General features: G+C 50.7%; 1 pseudogene; it reads right to left on the bottom strand.

The window, feature by feature from the left end:
• LOC103396941 (transducin-like enhancer protein 4) overlaps positions 1–1,258 on the bottom strand; it is an 18,267-nt pseudogene extending 17,009 nt beyond the window's left edge.
• Positions 1,259–17,341: the final 16,083 nt, after the last annotated feature.

Below are 17,341 nucleotides of genomic sequence, written 5' to 3'. Positions count from 1 at the left end.
TTTGTAGGACAACTATGTTCCTGTGTAAATGCTTATGTTGGCTGTTGAATGCAGACGGGATATGAAGCATTACCTGTTGCTTGTATGCTGTTGGATAAATAGTGAAATAAGATGCTCTTTTCGGTTCTTACAATTGTAAATCTGACTCCAGTGGAGTGCCTCACCAGCAGTGAACCTCACTGCACGTTACCACTGTCAGACTCCCGAAACCTGTTCACCTTCTTCACAGAGACATTGTAGGCTAGATACACTTACCGCTTTGTAGCTCCTGAACACTTGGACCATACACCCCTTTCATGATTGTTTGCACACAAACATTGGCTTCCATCTTGAAAGGGTCATCAGGGTTAAGTTCAAGATCCCAGTGTCCTAGATTCTAAAGGTCAGGGCAAGAGGCCAGGTTGTTGGCCGTGACGTTGACCGGAGCTCATGAGGATAATACATTGTGTTGAAGATCTTGCTACAAGCGGAACATCACTTCTTTCACCATAGCCAGTAGGGTGTTGGTGGATATCACAGCAGACCAGTGACTATCCAAGAACTGTCAGCTGTCATTGGTGGTGAGTCTGTGATACGTTGCACCTTCAGATTGCAGAGGGGCTGTAATCAACCGTGAGTGTAAAGGAATTACAGGCTGGAGGTTGGTGTAGCATTGTGTGTAACGTTGTGTACGTCAATACGGGCTGCATAAGACATCATGTCAGCCCGGGGTAATGCTTCAGGACTTGAGCTTAATGTGGAAACAGACTCTGGGACATAGGGTTTTGAACTAGAATTAGGACCAGTGGGATACTCCACAGCGTCATAGTAAATGGTAGGCTTTAAGGGGCTGAGATGGTGGTTTAAAGTGGCATTATCTATGAAACTCTCCAGAATCCTGTAGTTCCTGAAAGAAAAAAAGAATGATAGAAAGAGAATCAAAGACATTTAATAATAATAATTCGGAAACGTAACCCTATAACGCTAAACGTAACATATTTGATACATGGTTTTACAGCCCTCCACATGAGCAGTGTGATATTTGTTTTTCTTTCCCTGACAAAACCAGATGTATACAATCTGATACATGCAGTGCACAGATAATCCAAAAGGGGATAGTTATTCACTCATTAGCGGGCCTTCCAGTGACACTATAAAATTGCCATGACTCAGGATTTGGACACAGGTGGTATTTGAAGAAGAACCTTGCCAAGTTGTCACAGACGAATAAAGAAGTGTAGAGCACCTGCGCCTCAGAGTCAGCCTTCAACTGCCACATTGGTCACCCCGTTTTAGAACATGTTTGAGGCAGCAGAGTCCGGCGTATCCTGGACCACCATGTCGACCCAGCTCTATCAACCGGCCGCTATGGTAAAGCTGCCCGAGTTCTGGCAGAGCAACTACTTGGTGGTAGCGGCTCTGGACCAGCAGTCTACACGCCGTGTAATGCAGCTGCTACGGAACCCTCCGCATGATGGCAAATATGCCGAACTAAAAGAACTGGACCTCATGGTCAATATGCTGTCGTTGCTCGGCTCAGATGACGGCGGTTTTCTGTTTCCGCACCTGTTCCTGCGACTGCTCCCGCCTACAGTGCGCGCCGCTTTGGCCAACTCTCCGTGCCTCCTCGCCGGCGATTATCGGTCTCTACAGGTCGCCCCCGCCCCGTGGTACCTGTGGCGTGGCGCCTTCGAGTTTTTGATTCAGTGCACTCCCTCTCGCACCCGGGAGTTAAAGCGTCGGTGAAACTCGTCAGCTCCAGATTTGTATGGCCTGGCCTGCGGAAGGAGGTCAAGGAGTGGGCGGCTGCATGTGTGGCGTGTCAGTGCGCTAAGATTCACCAGCACACTAAAGCACCATACCAGCCATTTGCGATTCCCGCTAGGTCAGGGGTGTCAAACTCATTTTCACCGAAGGCCACATCAGCAACACAGTTCCCCTTGAAGGGCCGCTTGTAACTGGAAGACTGTCTAGATTAGGGGTCCACAACCCCCGGTCCGCAGACCAGTAGCAGTCCATAGGTCATTTGGTACCAGGCCGCAGTGGGACACGATAAAAAAATTCATTTTTAATTTTTACTAATTTACTTCATTCAAAGAAAGACGTATCCATTTACTTTATTTATCTTTATTTAAAGATAATCTAATTTTTAAATATGTCATTCAGACTCTGATACTAACAGAATAGAGTCTAAAATATGTTTTATTTTGAAAGGTTAATGATTATTATTTGATTGATTATAAAAACTTTGCTGCATGGACTTTACTAAATGCTTTTTAAGCTCCTGCGGGCCACACAAAACGGCTTGGCGAGCCGGATTTGGCCCCCGGGCCTTGAGTTTGACACGTATGCGCTAGATGGTTTGATCACGACGATCACAACTTGGTGGGCCCCTTGCCCCCCTCGCAGTGCTACACACACCTGCTGACTATGGTGGACAGGACCACCAGGTGGCCGGAGGCCGTTCCTCTGTTGTCCACGTCGGCGACGGACGTAGCCCGCGCATTTATCGTGTTGCGCATTTTGAGAGCCCATCGGACATCACCTCTGACAGGAGCCCCCAGTACAATGGCTCGTTCAGGGTGCTGGAGGCGGGAGAGAAAAGTTTTGTGCTCGATGTGGGGGGGTGTAAGAAGCGGCTGATGTTGGACAGACTGAAGCCGGCGCACATGGTGGCTGGGGAGGCGATGTTTCCGGCCCAGGTTTCCCGTCTGGGTCGTCCCCTTTCCATGTTTCGACCTGTTCCACAATATACTATATATATAATATTATATATATAATATTATATATATATATGTAAACATTATATATAAATATATATAATATGTTTTCCAGACTTCCACCCAGCCAGTTCCGTTAGTGGATTTCTCATTACTGCATTATGGTAGCACTTGCTATATTTGGAATTACAAATCAGTTAGATTTGTTTGTTTTATATTATGTTTTGGTTTGTACAGGGAAAGATAATCTTTGAGCACTGTGATCCGATGTATCAAACATAATACAAAGTGAAACTCTTACATGGGAAATTATATTTGAATTTTATTTGTTTGTTTGTTTGTTCAGAAGGACCAATAAAGGGTCCAAGTTCAAAGAATTGGAATTTTCTTTCAATTATTTAATGGTTTGGGCTTTACAGGGTTAATATTGGTGAAAGATACTTACATGTCACATCTCTGAAATTGCTCCCAGTGCAAAGTGGTAACAGCCGTAGTCTCCCCAGGTGCACACTGGTTCCCATTTGCAGCAGATGTAATTCTGGCCTCTGTACATTTAGGCACCAATTGAATCGTGTTGATAACCTCCCTGGTACACTGGAACTCTTGGAGTCTAAACTGGGATCTCAGTGCAATAGAGAAACTCTTCTGCTCTCGTATGAACAAGGGCTCCCCCATTCTAAGTCTCAGCCTGAGCAGGTGCAACCCAATTCCCAGCAGAGCAGGTCTTTGTTACAGCAAACAATCTTTTCCTCCTCTTTCTCCGGTGTATGCTGGAGCTCGGCAATGTCCTTCTTGGTCTTAGCCACAGCAGACTCAATTTCATCTCCAGCTGTAATTACTATAATAGACATGATCACATCCTCATCCTCCTCTTCCTCATCATTCTCCTCCACCTGTAATGTTCACTGTAGCTCAAGTACAGCATTCCTGAGTTCACTAGGCTCATCTCCTGTGGACCATGATCCTTTCTTTAGAGATGCGGTCTCTTCCTCATCCTCCCCCCCTCCTCCTCCTCCACACCCTTCTCATCCACCACCTGCACCTCATCCTCCTCCTTCTCTTCCTCCTCCAGACCCTTCTCCTCCACCTCCTGCACCTTCACCACCTCATCCACCTCGTAATCCTCCTCCACCACCTCCTCTACCTTTTTCTCCTTCACCTGCTCGTTGTCTGTCTCCTCATCGTACTCCTTCAATGTACGCCTCAGATGGAGTACCGCATTCTAAAGTTCACTAGAGTCATAGTCTGGGACAGGGGACCTTTTCCTGGGAGGAGCTCTCTCTTCCCATTTCTCAGGCGCTGGTCTAGGCTTGTGTACCGTAACAGTAGACTCCATCTTTCTTTTGCTGACATCGCTTGGGTCTCTGCGTGAGAACCGGTACCTTTTCACGGTAGGCACTCCCTCTTCCCCGTCCTCGGGCTCCTGTACTGTGACAGTAGACTCAGTCTTTCTCTTGCGGACATTGCCTGGCTCTCTGCGTGCGGACTGGTACTTTTTCCGGGGAGGCACTGCCTCTTCCCCTTCCTTGGGCTCCTGTGCCGTGACAGTAGACTCAGTCTTTCTTTTGCTGAGATTGCTTGGGTCTCTGTGTGAGGACTGGTACCTTTTCCCGGGAGGCACTCCCTCTTCCCCGTCCTCGGGCTCCTGTACAGTGACAGTAGACTCCTTGTTCCTTTTACAGGAACCGGTAGGCTGACTCTCTGGCCACAGGAATCATCCGTCTCTCCTCTTCTCCTCTGGGTGCTGGTTTCTTCTTCTGCATTGACTACCGTGGACAACATCACCATAAAGAACAAATATCCTGCGGAATGCCTACCATCTCGTTAGGATCAGGGAGATGAGTGGAAGACAGGTTTCAATAGCCCCCTTGGCCACTTTGAATACCTGGTAATGCCTTTTGGACTCACCAATGCTCCTGCTGTTTTCCAGGCCCTAGTAAATGATGTTCTCCGTGATTTTCTCAATCGCTCAGTTTTTGTCTATTTGGATGACATTCTCATCTTCTCCAGGAGTGCAGAGGAACATGTTCGCCATGTCAGACAAGTCCTCCAGAGACTCTTGGATAACAATTTGTTTGTGAAGGTTGAGAAGAGCGAGTTCCATGTGTCTTCAGTGGCGTTTCTGGGATACATTTTTGAGAGCGGGCAGGTGAGGACAGCCCCAGCCAAGACACAAGCCGTTGTTGAATGGCCCAGACCAACTTCCCGTAAGCAGCTTCAACAGTTCCTTGGTTTTGCGAATTTCTATCGCAGCTTTATCAGAAACTACAGTCGGGTTGCTGCTCCCCTTTCCATGCTCACATCCCCAACTCTCCCCTTTTCCTGGACTCCAGAGGCTGAAGCGGGCTTCACTGATCTTAAGAGACGATTCACCTCTGCACCAGTCCTCGTCCACCCAGACCCTTCTCGCCAGTTCATTGTAGAAGTGGATGCTTCTGATACAGGGGTTGGAGCAGTCCTCTCTCAACGGGCTGCCTCTGATCAGAAGCTACCCCCCTGTGCCTTCCTGTCCCATCGGCTGTCGCCAGCCGAGCAAAACTATGATGATGGATCCAGTAACATAAAGACTGATGCCCTCTCCCGCCAGTTTGGGTCCGGAGATGCTCCCTTGGCTTCATCTACCATCCTGCCTCCATCCTGTGTGGTAGCAGCTGTGACCTGGGAGATTGAGGAAGTCGTGAAGAGGGCTCAGCAACACCAACCGGACCCTGGTACAGGTCCAGCTAATCGCCTCTTTGTCCCAGACGCGGCGCGATCGCGGTGCGACCGAGAAAGAACATACTCTGTGAAAGAACTTTACAACTGGGCATGATTAATCCTAACAGCAGTTGAAGTTTACAACAGAGCAACAAAACTCCAACCAGGTCCATGAAACAGCTTTGCTGTGCCTGTGAAAAAAAAAAAGTTCTCAGGAAAGGGCAGTGTAACGTGTATGCATGCTGAACAATTCTAGTCCAGACTGAACTAAGCGTGGCCATTCAAACAGTCTCTATGGATTGTAATATGTTGCCTCACAGAGAAATAAACACATCTGTGGTAGAAATGGTCAAGGTGCCTTCCAAGAGGAGAGCCTTGTTCTTAGCGATTGAAAGTCAGTTATTTCGTGACAGCATATCTGACGAGCTATCCTTCAGTGCGTTGTCACTGAACGACAAAGCAACCTTTCAATTTCTCCTTTACCTGACATATTGCTGCAAAGGGGAGTTTCTTCAAGTAACTCTGGAGAACCCTGATTTCTACAGTATGTCACCTCCCATCAGAGAGGATTTTGCTCACGGGTGTTTTGTGCTAGACATGAGCGATGAGGAATCGTGTGATACAGTCGCTCAGTCCTCTAGCCTCCAGGCACAGCCTGAAGAAGTAAGGGACACGGGCAGGTATTTGTCCGGTTCCCAACTGCTGGAAAGTCTTGTGAACATAGACGTGGACTTGGATGTGTTCCGAACCGGTGGAACAGAGTCTGAGGGTGTAGAAGCCTCACAAACCACCGCTGAGGCCAGGGGGATGGGAGCAGACGAAGTGCTTAACGAGGCGTTCAACACATTCATGCGACTGCAGTTGGTTAGGAAAAGGATGTCATCCCTGAACAACGCTTTGATAGGCATGAGAGACAGCAAGGGGGAGCTGGGCTCTATGTTCGATTGGGTGGACATCCGTACCGACACGTTGAGATCTAACAATGTGGACAAGAAGAGAGTCAGGGAACTACAGGGTTCCTTGTACACGCTGACCTGTAAGTCAGGGAGACAGACTGTCCTTCTGCCCAGGCCCACAACGGACCTAAATCTCAAGGTTCTGGATAACTCGATCGGTACACTGACTGACAACTCGTGATGGACAAAGCAAGACCCTGTTTATTTCCCTTGTGTCTAAACTCATGTTCGACCAATGGCTGGCACATAAAGTCGTGCAACCGAGATACAACCCCTGGGTGAAAGACATGACAACATGAAATTCAGGTACTCTTTGGAGAAGGTGATAGACAGTGAGAACACAGACCTCAAATCCCTGATCTACAGACATGTTCCCGTTACGAAGACTCGGATCAACAAGGTCTTGTGTGAGATTAAAAGCAAGCGCCGGACACAGGCCCTTGTGTCTTTGCTGAACAACGGACGGTGTCATTGCAGGCCGAGGAACCGTGGTGCTGAAGCTCAGCCATGCCAGGGAGAGTGTCAGACCGCCTACTCGTGTTTTTACAACTCTTCCGACTATCACCCTTTAGCAGCGAGCAGTGAAGAGCACAGCTACTACTTTGCTCGCCTGTACCCTCACCTAGAAAAACTGGAGCGCCTGAGCAAAGAAATGAAAGTCAAGTACAGATGTCGCAGGCAGTTCGAGAGCATAGCAGATATGGTGTTCACCATCCTGGGCAGACACCAGTTTAGCAGCGAGACGGATACGTTGTACAAGGGATTGGGCTTTATGATAGATGAGAAAATGAGCAACACTAGCTTGTGTCTCAGTGACAAACTCCCCGAGATCCACGGGTTCCTGTATCTCGGCCTGGGTACTCATGATGACTATTCCGAAGAGCCCGGGTCCTTGGCCCCAATTAAGGTGTACAACCACGCGTAGGTGCGCTACTTGTTTTGCGACAGCCTGCAAGTGGGCAGGTTGTTTCAGTTTATTTACATCATTGTCAACACCGCTCCTCGGTACACGATAGAACGGGTCATGCTCTTTAACATCACCGGCCCGGGAAGAGGCAAGAGTTATGCCACCAACGTGCTCAACTACCAGTTCAGAGGGATAAAAGGTTGCACTGAGACCCTGACGTCCTTCACCCGCAGGCTTTCAAGTACAAGTGGAAGAAGAACGCCTGTGTGGTCATGATAGATGATGCGCACATAACACACGAGAAGAACATGAAAGCCTCGGACGGGAGTCCAACGTGATCCCGAACACCTTCAAGAACCTATTGGACACAAGCGTGCTGGAGAGCGACGTGGTGACCAGAGACACGAGCAGTGGCAGGGTGGACACTGTCAGGTATCAGGCTGTACTCAACTGCGGCGTGTGGAACACAAACACAATGGGATTCGTGAGCGAAGCGTGGGCTGATAGGTGTCTGATCATGGAATCCGAGTTCCCGGAGCACGTGACTCGCACACGTAGCACCGAGCAGATACAGGACACTGTGGAGAGACGCAAAATGGACATCATTGCCGCACAGTGCATGTACAGACAGAACCTGATCCAGTCTGCTACGATAATCGCCGAGTCCGAGATTATGCAGTTTAGCGTGCGGTTTGACAAAGCAAGGGACGCCTGCATGACCGCCCTGTATGCAAGCCACATTGTGTGTACTGGAGTTGTAAGCCGCAGGGTCTCGTTCTGCATCAACCAGCTGGTGTTCACAGAGGCCATGAAACTAGCCTGTCACTTTGTCTTTGACGTGTGGATCCCCACATGGACCGAGATCCCGGAGGAAGAGAATCACTCAAACGTGAGAGGTTACATGAGGCGCATGAACGCGAACAGACTGAGAGCTCTGAACAAGCTATTGTTTGGACAGGTCTGCCTAGCTGTGCGCAGCGGCCTGTCTCTCTGACGTGTGTCCCCGCAGGGTCGCTTTGCTTGCAAGGTGCTGGGGTACATCCATCCATCCATCTTCAACCGCTGCTCCGGGGCCGGGTCGCGGGGGCAACAGTCTGAGCAGGGACACCCAGACTTCCCTCTCCCTCGCCACTTCCTCTAGCTCTTCTGGGGGGACCCCAAGGCGTTCCCAGGCCAGCCGAGCGACGTAGTCGCTCCAGCGTGTCCTAGGTCTTCCCCTGGGTCTCTTCCCAGAGGGACGGCACCCGAGCACCTCCCGAGGGAGGCGTCCGGGGGGCATGCGATGTAAATGCCCAAGCCACCTCAGCTGACTCCTCTCGATGTGGAGGAGCAGCGGCTCTACTTCGAGCTCCTCCCGCGTGACAGAGCTCCTCACCCTATCTCTAAGGGAGCGCTCTGCCACCCTGCGGAGAAAGCTCATTTCAGCCGCTTGAATCCTTGATCTCGTTCTTTCGGTCATGACCCACAACTCATGACCATAGGTGAGGGTAGGAACGTAGATTGACCGGTAAATTGAGAGCTTCGCTTTTCGGCTCAGCTCCTTCTTCACCACAACGGACCGATACAGCGACCGCATTACTGCGGCCGCAGCACCGATCCGCCTGTCAATCTCACGCTCGATTCTACCGTCACTCGTGAACAAGACCCCCAGATATTTGAACTCCTCCACCTGAGGCAGGACTTCATCCCCGACCCGAAGGGTGCATGCCCCCTTTTTCCGGTCGAGAACCATGGCCTCGGACTTAGAGGTGCTAATTTTCATCCCAGCTGCGTTACACTCTACTGCAAACCGCCCCAGTGCATGCTGCAGGTCCTGGTTCGAAGAAGCCAACAACACCACATCATCTGCAAAAAGCAGAGATGAAATCCGGTGGCTACCGAACTGGACCCCACCCGACACCTGGCTGCGCCTAGAAATTCTGTCCATGAAAATAATGAACAGAACCGGTGACAAAGGGCAGCCCTGCCGTAGTCCCACATGCACCGGGAACAGGTCCGACTTACTGCCGGCAATGCGAACCAAGCTCCTACTCCGATCGTACAGGGACTGGACAGCCCTTAAAAGAGGGCCCCCAACCCCATACTCTCGAAGCACCCCCCACAGGATACCACGAGGGACACGATCGAAAGCCTTTTCCAAGTCCACAAAACACATGTGGACCGGTTGGGCAAACTCCCATGAACCCTCAAGCACCCTCTGAAGGGTATAGAGCTGGTCCAGTGTTCCACGACCAGGACGAAAACCGCATTGTTCCTCTTGAATCCGAGGTTCGACTATCGGCCGGATTTTCCTCTCCAGTACTCTGGAATAGACTTTTCCCGGGAGGCTGAGGAGTGTGATCCCCCGATAGTTGGAACACACCCTCCGGTCCACTTTTTTGAAAAGAGGTACCACCACCCCGGTCTGCCAGTCCAGAGGTACTGTCCCCGACTGCCACGCGATGCTGTAGAGGCGTGTCAGCCAAGACAACCCCACAACATCCAGAGACTTAAGATACTCAGGGCGTATCTCATCCACCCCCGGCGCCTTTCCACCGAGCAGCTTTTTGACTGCCTCGGTGACCTCAGCGCAGGAGATTGGAGGATCAGCTGCTGAGTCCTCAGCTTCAGCTCCCCCCTCGGAAGACGTGTCAACGGGATTGAGGAGCTCCTCGAAATATTCCTTCCACCTCCCGACGACCTCCTCAGTCGAGGTCAGCAGCTCCCCCCCCCTGCTGTAAACAGCCGTGGTGGGAAACTGCTTCCCTTTCCTGAGGCGCCGGATGGTTTGCCAGAATTTCTTCGAGGCCGACCGATAGTCCTTCTCCATGGCCTCCCCGAACTTTTCCCAGACTCGAGTTTTTGCTTCCGCGACTGCCCGAGCTGCCGTCCGCTTGGCCTGCCTGTACTTTTCGGCTGCTTCAGGAGTCCTACGAACCAACCAGGCTCGATAGGACTCCTTCTTGAGTTTGACTACTTCCCTTACTTCCGGTGTCCACCACCGGGTTCGGGGATTGCCGCCACGACAGGCACCGGAGACCTTACGTCCGCAGCTTCGGACAGCCGCATCAACAATGGAAGTGGAGAACATAGTCCACTCAGACTCAATGTCTCCAGCCTCCCTCGGGACCTGTTCAAAACTCTCCCGGAGGTGGGAGTTGAAGGCCCCCCTCACCGGGGATTCTGCCAGACGTTCCCAACAGACCCTCACGATACGTTTGGGTCTGCCAGGTCTATCCAGCTTTGCCCCTCGTAAGCGGAGCCAACTCACCACCAGGTGGTGATCAGTTGAGAGCTCAGCCCCTCTCTTCCCCCGAGTGTCCAATACATACGGCCGGATGTCAGATGACACGACTACAAAGTCGATCATTGACCTCCGGCCTAGGGTGTCCTGGTGCCAAGTGCACTGGTGGACACCTTTATGCTTGAACATGGTGTTTGTTATGGACAAACTGTGACTAGCACAGAAGTCCAATAACAAAACACCACTCGGATTTAGATCGGGGAGGCCGTTCTTCCCAATCACGCCCCTCCAGGTGTCACTGTCGTTGCCCACGTGGGCGTTGAAGTCCCCCAACAGGACGATGGAATCCCCGGGAGGAGCACTGTCCCGTACTCCTCTCAGTGTCAGCAAGAAGGCCGGGGATTCTGCACTGCTGTTCGGCCCGTAGGCCGAAATTACAGTGAGGCACCTGTCCCTGACCCGAAGGCGCAGGGAAGCGACCCTCTCACTCAGTGGGGAGAACTCCAACACACGACTGGCAAGCTGGGGGGCTATAAGTAAGCCTACGCCAGCACGCCGTCTCTCACCGCGGGCAACTCCAGAGTAGAAAAGGGTCCAGCCTCTCTCAAGGAGTTGGGTCCCAGAGTCCAAGCTGTGTGTGGAGGTGAGCCCGACTATATCTAGTCGGTATCTCTCAACCTCCTGCACGAGCTCAGGCTCCTTTCCCCCCAGCGAGGTGACATTCCATGTCCCCATAGCTAGAGTGGTTGTCCAGGGATTGGGCCGTCGTGGTCTCCGCCCACAACCGCCACCCAAATCACAAGGCACCGGCCCCTTGTGGGCCTTCCTGCGGGTGGTGGGCCCACTGGAAAGCGGACTCACGTCGCTTGTTCGGGCTGAGCCCGGCCGAGTCCCGTGAGCAAGGACCCGGCCACCGGGCGCTCGCCTGCGAGCCCCAACCCCGGGCTGGGGTACATCTTAATCCAAATCCGCAAGCAGAACCTGAAGACTACTTTGAAGAATGGTCATTTGTTCATTTTTGCTATAGATACCATGTTCTTCCCAGAGCAAGAGGTCAAGGGTGGTAACGACATGGCTCACAAGGACCCATTGCAGTCTTTGTTACTCAAGGCGACGGTGGGAGTGGAGGCCCTGAACGAACTCACGTTTGACAAGATGAGCGGGGATTAGGTGATTGATGGGTTCACTCCTCCAGCGAAGCTCTGATATATCGCCCAGCTGTATTCTTCACCGGGAGTCTGTCTGAGAGGCATATCAAGGTCCTCTGCTGAGTAACTAGCTTCCGAAATGTACTTCTCCAAGGTGACCGTGGCCACGAGAGGAAGGGAGCCAGAGTGATTGAGGTCGTTGGAGAAAACACTGTTCCTAGACTCGGGCTGGTTTACATGCTGGTGGATATGCGTCGCAAGCGTAGACCAGTGGTGGTGTTTGGTGAGAGTCTTGTCGAAGCACATGATCACCAAAGCCCTCTTGTTATATATGTCGCCCAGCACGCGATTCTTCAAATGGGAAAAGACACAACATGAGCATGACCACCATGGTACAGAAGTTTACTCTGGTTGCATTTTTATCGTTGTCCCTGCACGTCACTTTCCTCATGAAGCCTTCGATCTTATCGTCCTGTGAGTTGTATAGCGTGGCCATAGCCACGGTGCTCTTTAGAACAGCGTCCTTTACAATAGAGGCCATGTCTCTGGAGCAAGGCAGCTCTGGCCTGCCGTTAAGCCGTATTGCCTCGGCGAGCTCACATATCTCAGCCATTTGCGAGTATCACGGGTCGTTTGACAACGCATACAGACCCTGAGTCTTGTCCACCGTCTCATATCCGCAACGGAAATCTTTGGTCAGCAACGTGGAGAACAGGGCAATCATGACAGAGATGCTCTCTTTCAGTATCAGGTGGTTCTGCTCTGCTTCCGTTGCACAGCTGGCAGGTGCGTACCGCTCACACTCCATCGCGCCATAACCTATTTCTACAGAATTACTGTTATTGGGCATGTAGTATGGACCGACAAACTCCTGCCGAGGCTTGTGAAAGTCGAGCAATGTCGCTACGGGGCACAAAACATCAGCCAAGGCCGCCTGATATTGTGTATGAGTGACCATCGACTCTATCAAGGAGCAACTCGGTGTCGAACACTTGTGTATACTACAATGTGTTTGGCACACGTACCCCTGAATCTGGTTTCTAAACGTGCATTCATTTTCCACACACTGGCTTACCCTCTGAGCAACACTGAGCACGCCAACAACAAGTACATGCTAGGAAAGCACGTAGGCGCCAGGAACAAACTAGTACAATCTTGGCGATTGCGGGGGGCTAGGTACTACTATGTTGTGGGTGTCTTGTGGGATACTTCTCATCAGGACATTTACGTGATGTTGCAGCATCGTTCGACGGTCCCGGGTGAACAGCTCTCTCAGGTCACCCATGGCGCCACCGCTCCGTCGTACTGGTGGATGTACAAGGTAGAGGGCGATTGCTGGGCAAGCTGCTTGTAGTTGATGTCAGTCTTTGGTGGAGAGGATGTGGGAGGGGTCGATCTGACTCAAAGCGTGTGCCGTGCAGCCCATGGTGTCGAACTCCCACTTGAACCCTTCCGAGTTACAGAAGGCCCTGTGTTCGGTGGACGTGTCCATGTTTCATCTGCACCGCGTCCACGTGCACTACGGGTATTCTGTCACTGGAACCTACGCCGAGTCGAATGTAGATCACGATGTTGAAGCAGCAGTCCTGAAAGCAGGACACCGAAAACTCGGGTGTGATCTTCGTGTCCTCAGCCACGATCTGTAAGCACAGCGTGCTGTTGGACCTCCTCTGAGAGATGACACGGAACAGCGTGTCGCCCACTACAATGACCTCAGGCTTGTTGCTTCCCAGCATCCTGCGAGCGTCTTCCAGCACACACAGGAAGGAGTCGGGCTTCAGGTTGATCATGCCGCAGAGGAGCTCCGCCATAACCAATATAGCGTCCAGTTACTCCGCCGACCTGTAGGTCCTGGTCCGTTGCGCCACCACATCCATGAGGGTGGGCTGAGCCATGCAATATTTGAGTACTTCAATGGTCCTGATGAGTTCCCAAGATGTGCTGACTACCGTGACTTTCAGGAGGCTCCCGAATTGCATCGTGACCACCTTAGACGTGTGCTGGAAGACTTGGCTGTACTCTCTGGTCGTAGGTGCCCTGCTGCGCCTCGCGTTGATCCGTGATCCTGTAGCATGAAATCTGCGAAATCTGCTGCCCGTGGGCACGGCCTCGTCCGGGATCAGCATCTTGTAGACAAAGCCCGAGAGCAGGCGGCTCATGTCTCTCTGTTGTCTGAACATGGTAACTCCCATGTGAGCCTGAGACATGACGACGGTGGCGTAGGCAGAGATGGAACTGTTGGTGGCCGAGGCTCTGATCATGTTGTCGACGATGTACTCTGTGAATGTCCCGCTCGGATCAGACAGGAATTTGGGAGCTTTCACCAGACGCCTGACCGTCTCTAAGGGTTTCAGCATGCAGCTGCTAGGGTCCATGATCATCACACTCATGATGTCAGAGTCGGTCCCGTGGTCCTCTGTCAAGATGTGGATGTGGTTTTTTGGGCGACCTGATTGATACCAACAGTGGCAGTAAAGAATACTTTGTGCGGTTGTGTTGTTGAATATCTGACTGTTGTTGTTGTTATTATACAATGTCTCCGATGCGATGCGCAGTGACTTGCGAGGCAATACGTAGTGACCTGTTAGGTATTTTCACGTGGGCACCTTGGGATGTGAGTGGGAGCTCATCGAGCGCTCTGTGCATCTCTGCGGAGCACCTGTCGTGATACATTAGTAAGCTCGAATCCCCACCATGTCGCCTCAGCAGGTCATCCGACGCGTCTGCTCGCAGTATTCGTCGTCATTGCTGTCCTCGCCACTATTGTTGTGATGGGACTGGTAACATTCTCGGACTTCATCTGACAGAATCTGACTTTTCCTATACACACAACAGAACACTCTGCATAGCATCCAGAAGATGTTTGAGAGAGAGAGAGAGAGAGGCTGCCTCGGAAGCGGGTCAGGAACGTCAGGCTTCGCTTTGCATTTCGTGTTAAACGTGCCGCTGGAACGACTCACGGCTACGCTGGAACTGCTCATGAGCAATTCGGTCCCCAAGATGCTTGTCTCCGTGATGTGCAAGATTGTCGACGTCTGGGTGGAACGGGACGCGATACCCAAGCGAGACCTAATTAACGAAACTGAGATGAAGATGGCACTCGTGGCCCTGTGGGGTGTGATGAAGACCTTCGAGCAAAGTCGCTGTCCGGTGATACCCAAGTGCAAGGCTCGGACCTGCCTGGCTTTCTACGACACGAAGACGGACCTGGTGATGGCCGCGGTGGACGGGGTTCTCTACAGGAACATATCCACGTGGGATGGTTGCCGGGCATGGGGTTCCGAGGTGTCCTCGTTGGCCAGAAGAGCTCACCCCACGGTCAAGAGCTGGACGAATCTCTTCCAGAGAATTATGCAGGGGTTAACCACGGCTTCGAACAGACACATATACACCAGCACAGGTGCAGACCGCTCCTCTTTGGCGCACCTGACCGACTTGATGCTCTCGTCCCGCGGCGAGCAGCAACGTGCTGGAATATCGATCACGGGCAACGCATTTGGGAAACCGTTGATCGACAACCTGTCCCGTTTCCTGGCCAGCGACCAGCAGCCTGACATGTTCAGGTTGAACGCGGCCGATCTACCAGACGTGTTTCTCAGAGCCGGGGTTGGGAGCACAGTGTCCTATTCACCACACATGAAAAGAGTTTTATTGCCTACTTTCAGAAATACACTTTCCATCCACTCACGTGAATCTATGCTTGACCCAGGTGCTCTATAAATACAGCTAACAATGACCTTTTTATTTTTTTCCATGCAGATTTCAATTGTTAAGATTTCTAGTATATTATCCAATACTGTTGTCATTTCATCCAAAACCGTTGAAAAGATTTGTCAATTTATATAGCAACTCCTCCACTCCCTTATTTTGTCTGTTTTTATATCTAAGTTCATAACCTTCTAGTTCAAAGTCTACACTTTTTTGTCATTAATCCATGTTTCAGATATTGCTATTATATTGAATCTTCTTTTTCTTTCGGCTTTGTCCCTTTTTTTCAGGGGTTGCCACAGCAAATCATTGATTTCCATCTCTCCCTGTTCTCTGCATCTCCTACTCTGACTCCAACTATCTGCATGTTCTCCCTCACTCCATCCATATATCTCCTCTTTGGTCTTCCTCTCTTTCTCCTACCCGGTAGCTCCATCTCTAACATTCTTCTACCAATGTATCCACTGTCCCTCCTCTGCACATGTCCAAACCATCTCAATCTGGCTTCTCTAACTTTTTCTCCAAACATTCCTGTCTGTGTTGTCCCTCTAATGACCTCATTCCTGACCCTGTCCATTCTTGTCACTCCTAAAGAGAATCTTAGCATCTTTAACTCTGCCACCTCCAGCTCCTCCTCCTGTCTTCTGCCTATTGCTACTGTCTCTAAACCATACATCATGGCTGGTCTCACCACTGTCCTGTAAACCTTTCCCTTCACCTTAGCTGACACTCTTCTGCCACCGATCACTCCTGACACTTTTCTCCAGCTGTTCCATCCTGCCTGTACTCTATTCTTCACCTCTCTTCCACAGTCTCCGCTGCTCTGAACAGTTGATCCTAAGTACCTAAACTCCTGCACCTTCACCACCTCTGCTCCTTGTAGCCTCACTATTTCACTGTTCTGCCTTTCGTTTACACACATGTACTCTGTCTTGCTGCGACTGACCTTCATTCCTCTTCTTTCTAGTGCAAACCTCCACCTCTCTAGGTTCTCTTCTAGCTGCTGCCTACTCTCACTACAGATCACAATGTCATCTGCAAACATCATAGTCCATGGGGACTCCTGTCTGACCTCATCTGTCAATCTGTCCATCACCACAGCAAACAAGAAGGGGCTCAGGGCCGATCCTTGATGTAGTCCCACCTCCACTTTGAAGTCTTCTGTCCTCCCAACAGCGCACCTCACTACTGTTGTACTATTCTCATACATGTCCTGCACCAAACTAACATACTTCTCTGCCACTCCTGACTTCCTCATACAAAACCACAATTCCTCCCTTGGCACTTTGTCATATGCCTTTTCTAGATCTACAAATACACAATGCAGCTCCTTCTGACCTTCCCTGTACTTCTCCATCAACATCCTCAAGGCAAATATTGCATCTGTGGTACTCTTCCTAGGCATGAAACCATACTGTTGTTCACAAATCTCCACTTCCTGCCTCAACCTAGCTTCAACTACTCGTTCCCAAATCTTCATTGTATGGCTCATCAACTTTATCCCTCTGTAGTTGTTACAACTCTGTGCATCACCCTTCTTATGAATTGGCACCAGAACACTTTTTCTCCACTCATCAGGCATCTTGCCAGTCTCTAAAATTCTGTTAAACAAACCAGTCAGGAAATTTACTGCCACTTCTCCTAAACACTTCCATACTTCCACTGGTATGTCATCAGGACCAACTGACTTTCCACTCTTCATCCTCTTCAGGGCTTTTCTAACTTCATCCTTTCTAACCTGATCTACCTTCTTCCTACTAGTCTCTGGCTCCTCGTTTCTACTTTCCCTTTCATTTTCCTCATTTAACAACTCCTCAAAGTATTCCTTCCATCTTCTCAGCACACTTTCCTCACTTGTGATCACATTCCCCTCTCTGTCCTTAATCAACCTCACCTGCTGCACATCCTTCCCAGCTTGATTTCTCTGTCTCGCCAATCTATACAACTCCTTTTCTCCTTCCTTTGTTTCCAAACTCTCATACAACTCCTCATATGCCTTTTGT

The sequence above is a fragment of the Cynoglossus semilaevis genome, chromosome W (genome assembly GCF_000523025.1).
Source record: "Cynoglossus semilaevis isolate Cse_v1.0 chromosome W, Cse_v1.0, whole genome shotgun sequence".
NCBI classification, from domain to species: domain Eukaryota; kingdom Metazoa; phylum Chordata; class Actinopteri; order Pleuronectiformes; family Cynoglossidae; genus Cynoglossus; species Cynoglossus semilaevis.
The sequence above is the reverse complement of the archived record's forward strand: the minus strand, read 5'-3'. Positions and strand labels throughout refer to the sequence as shown.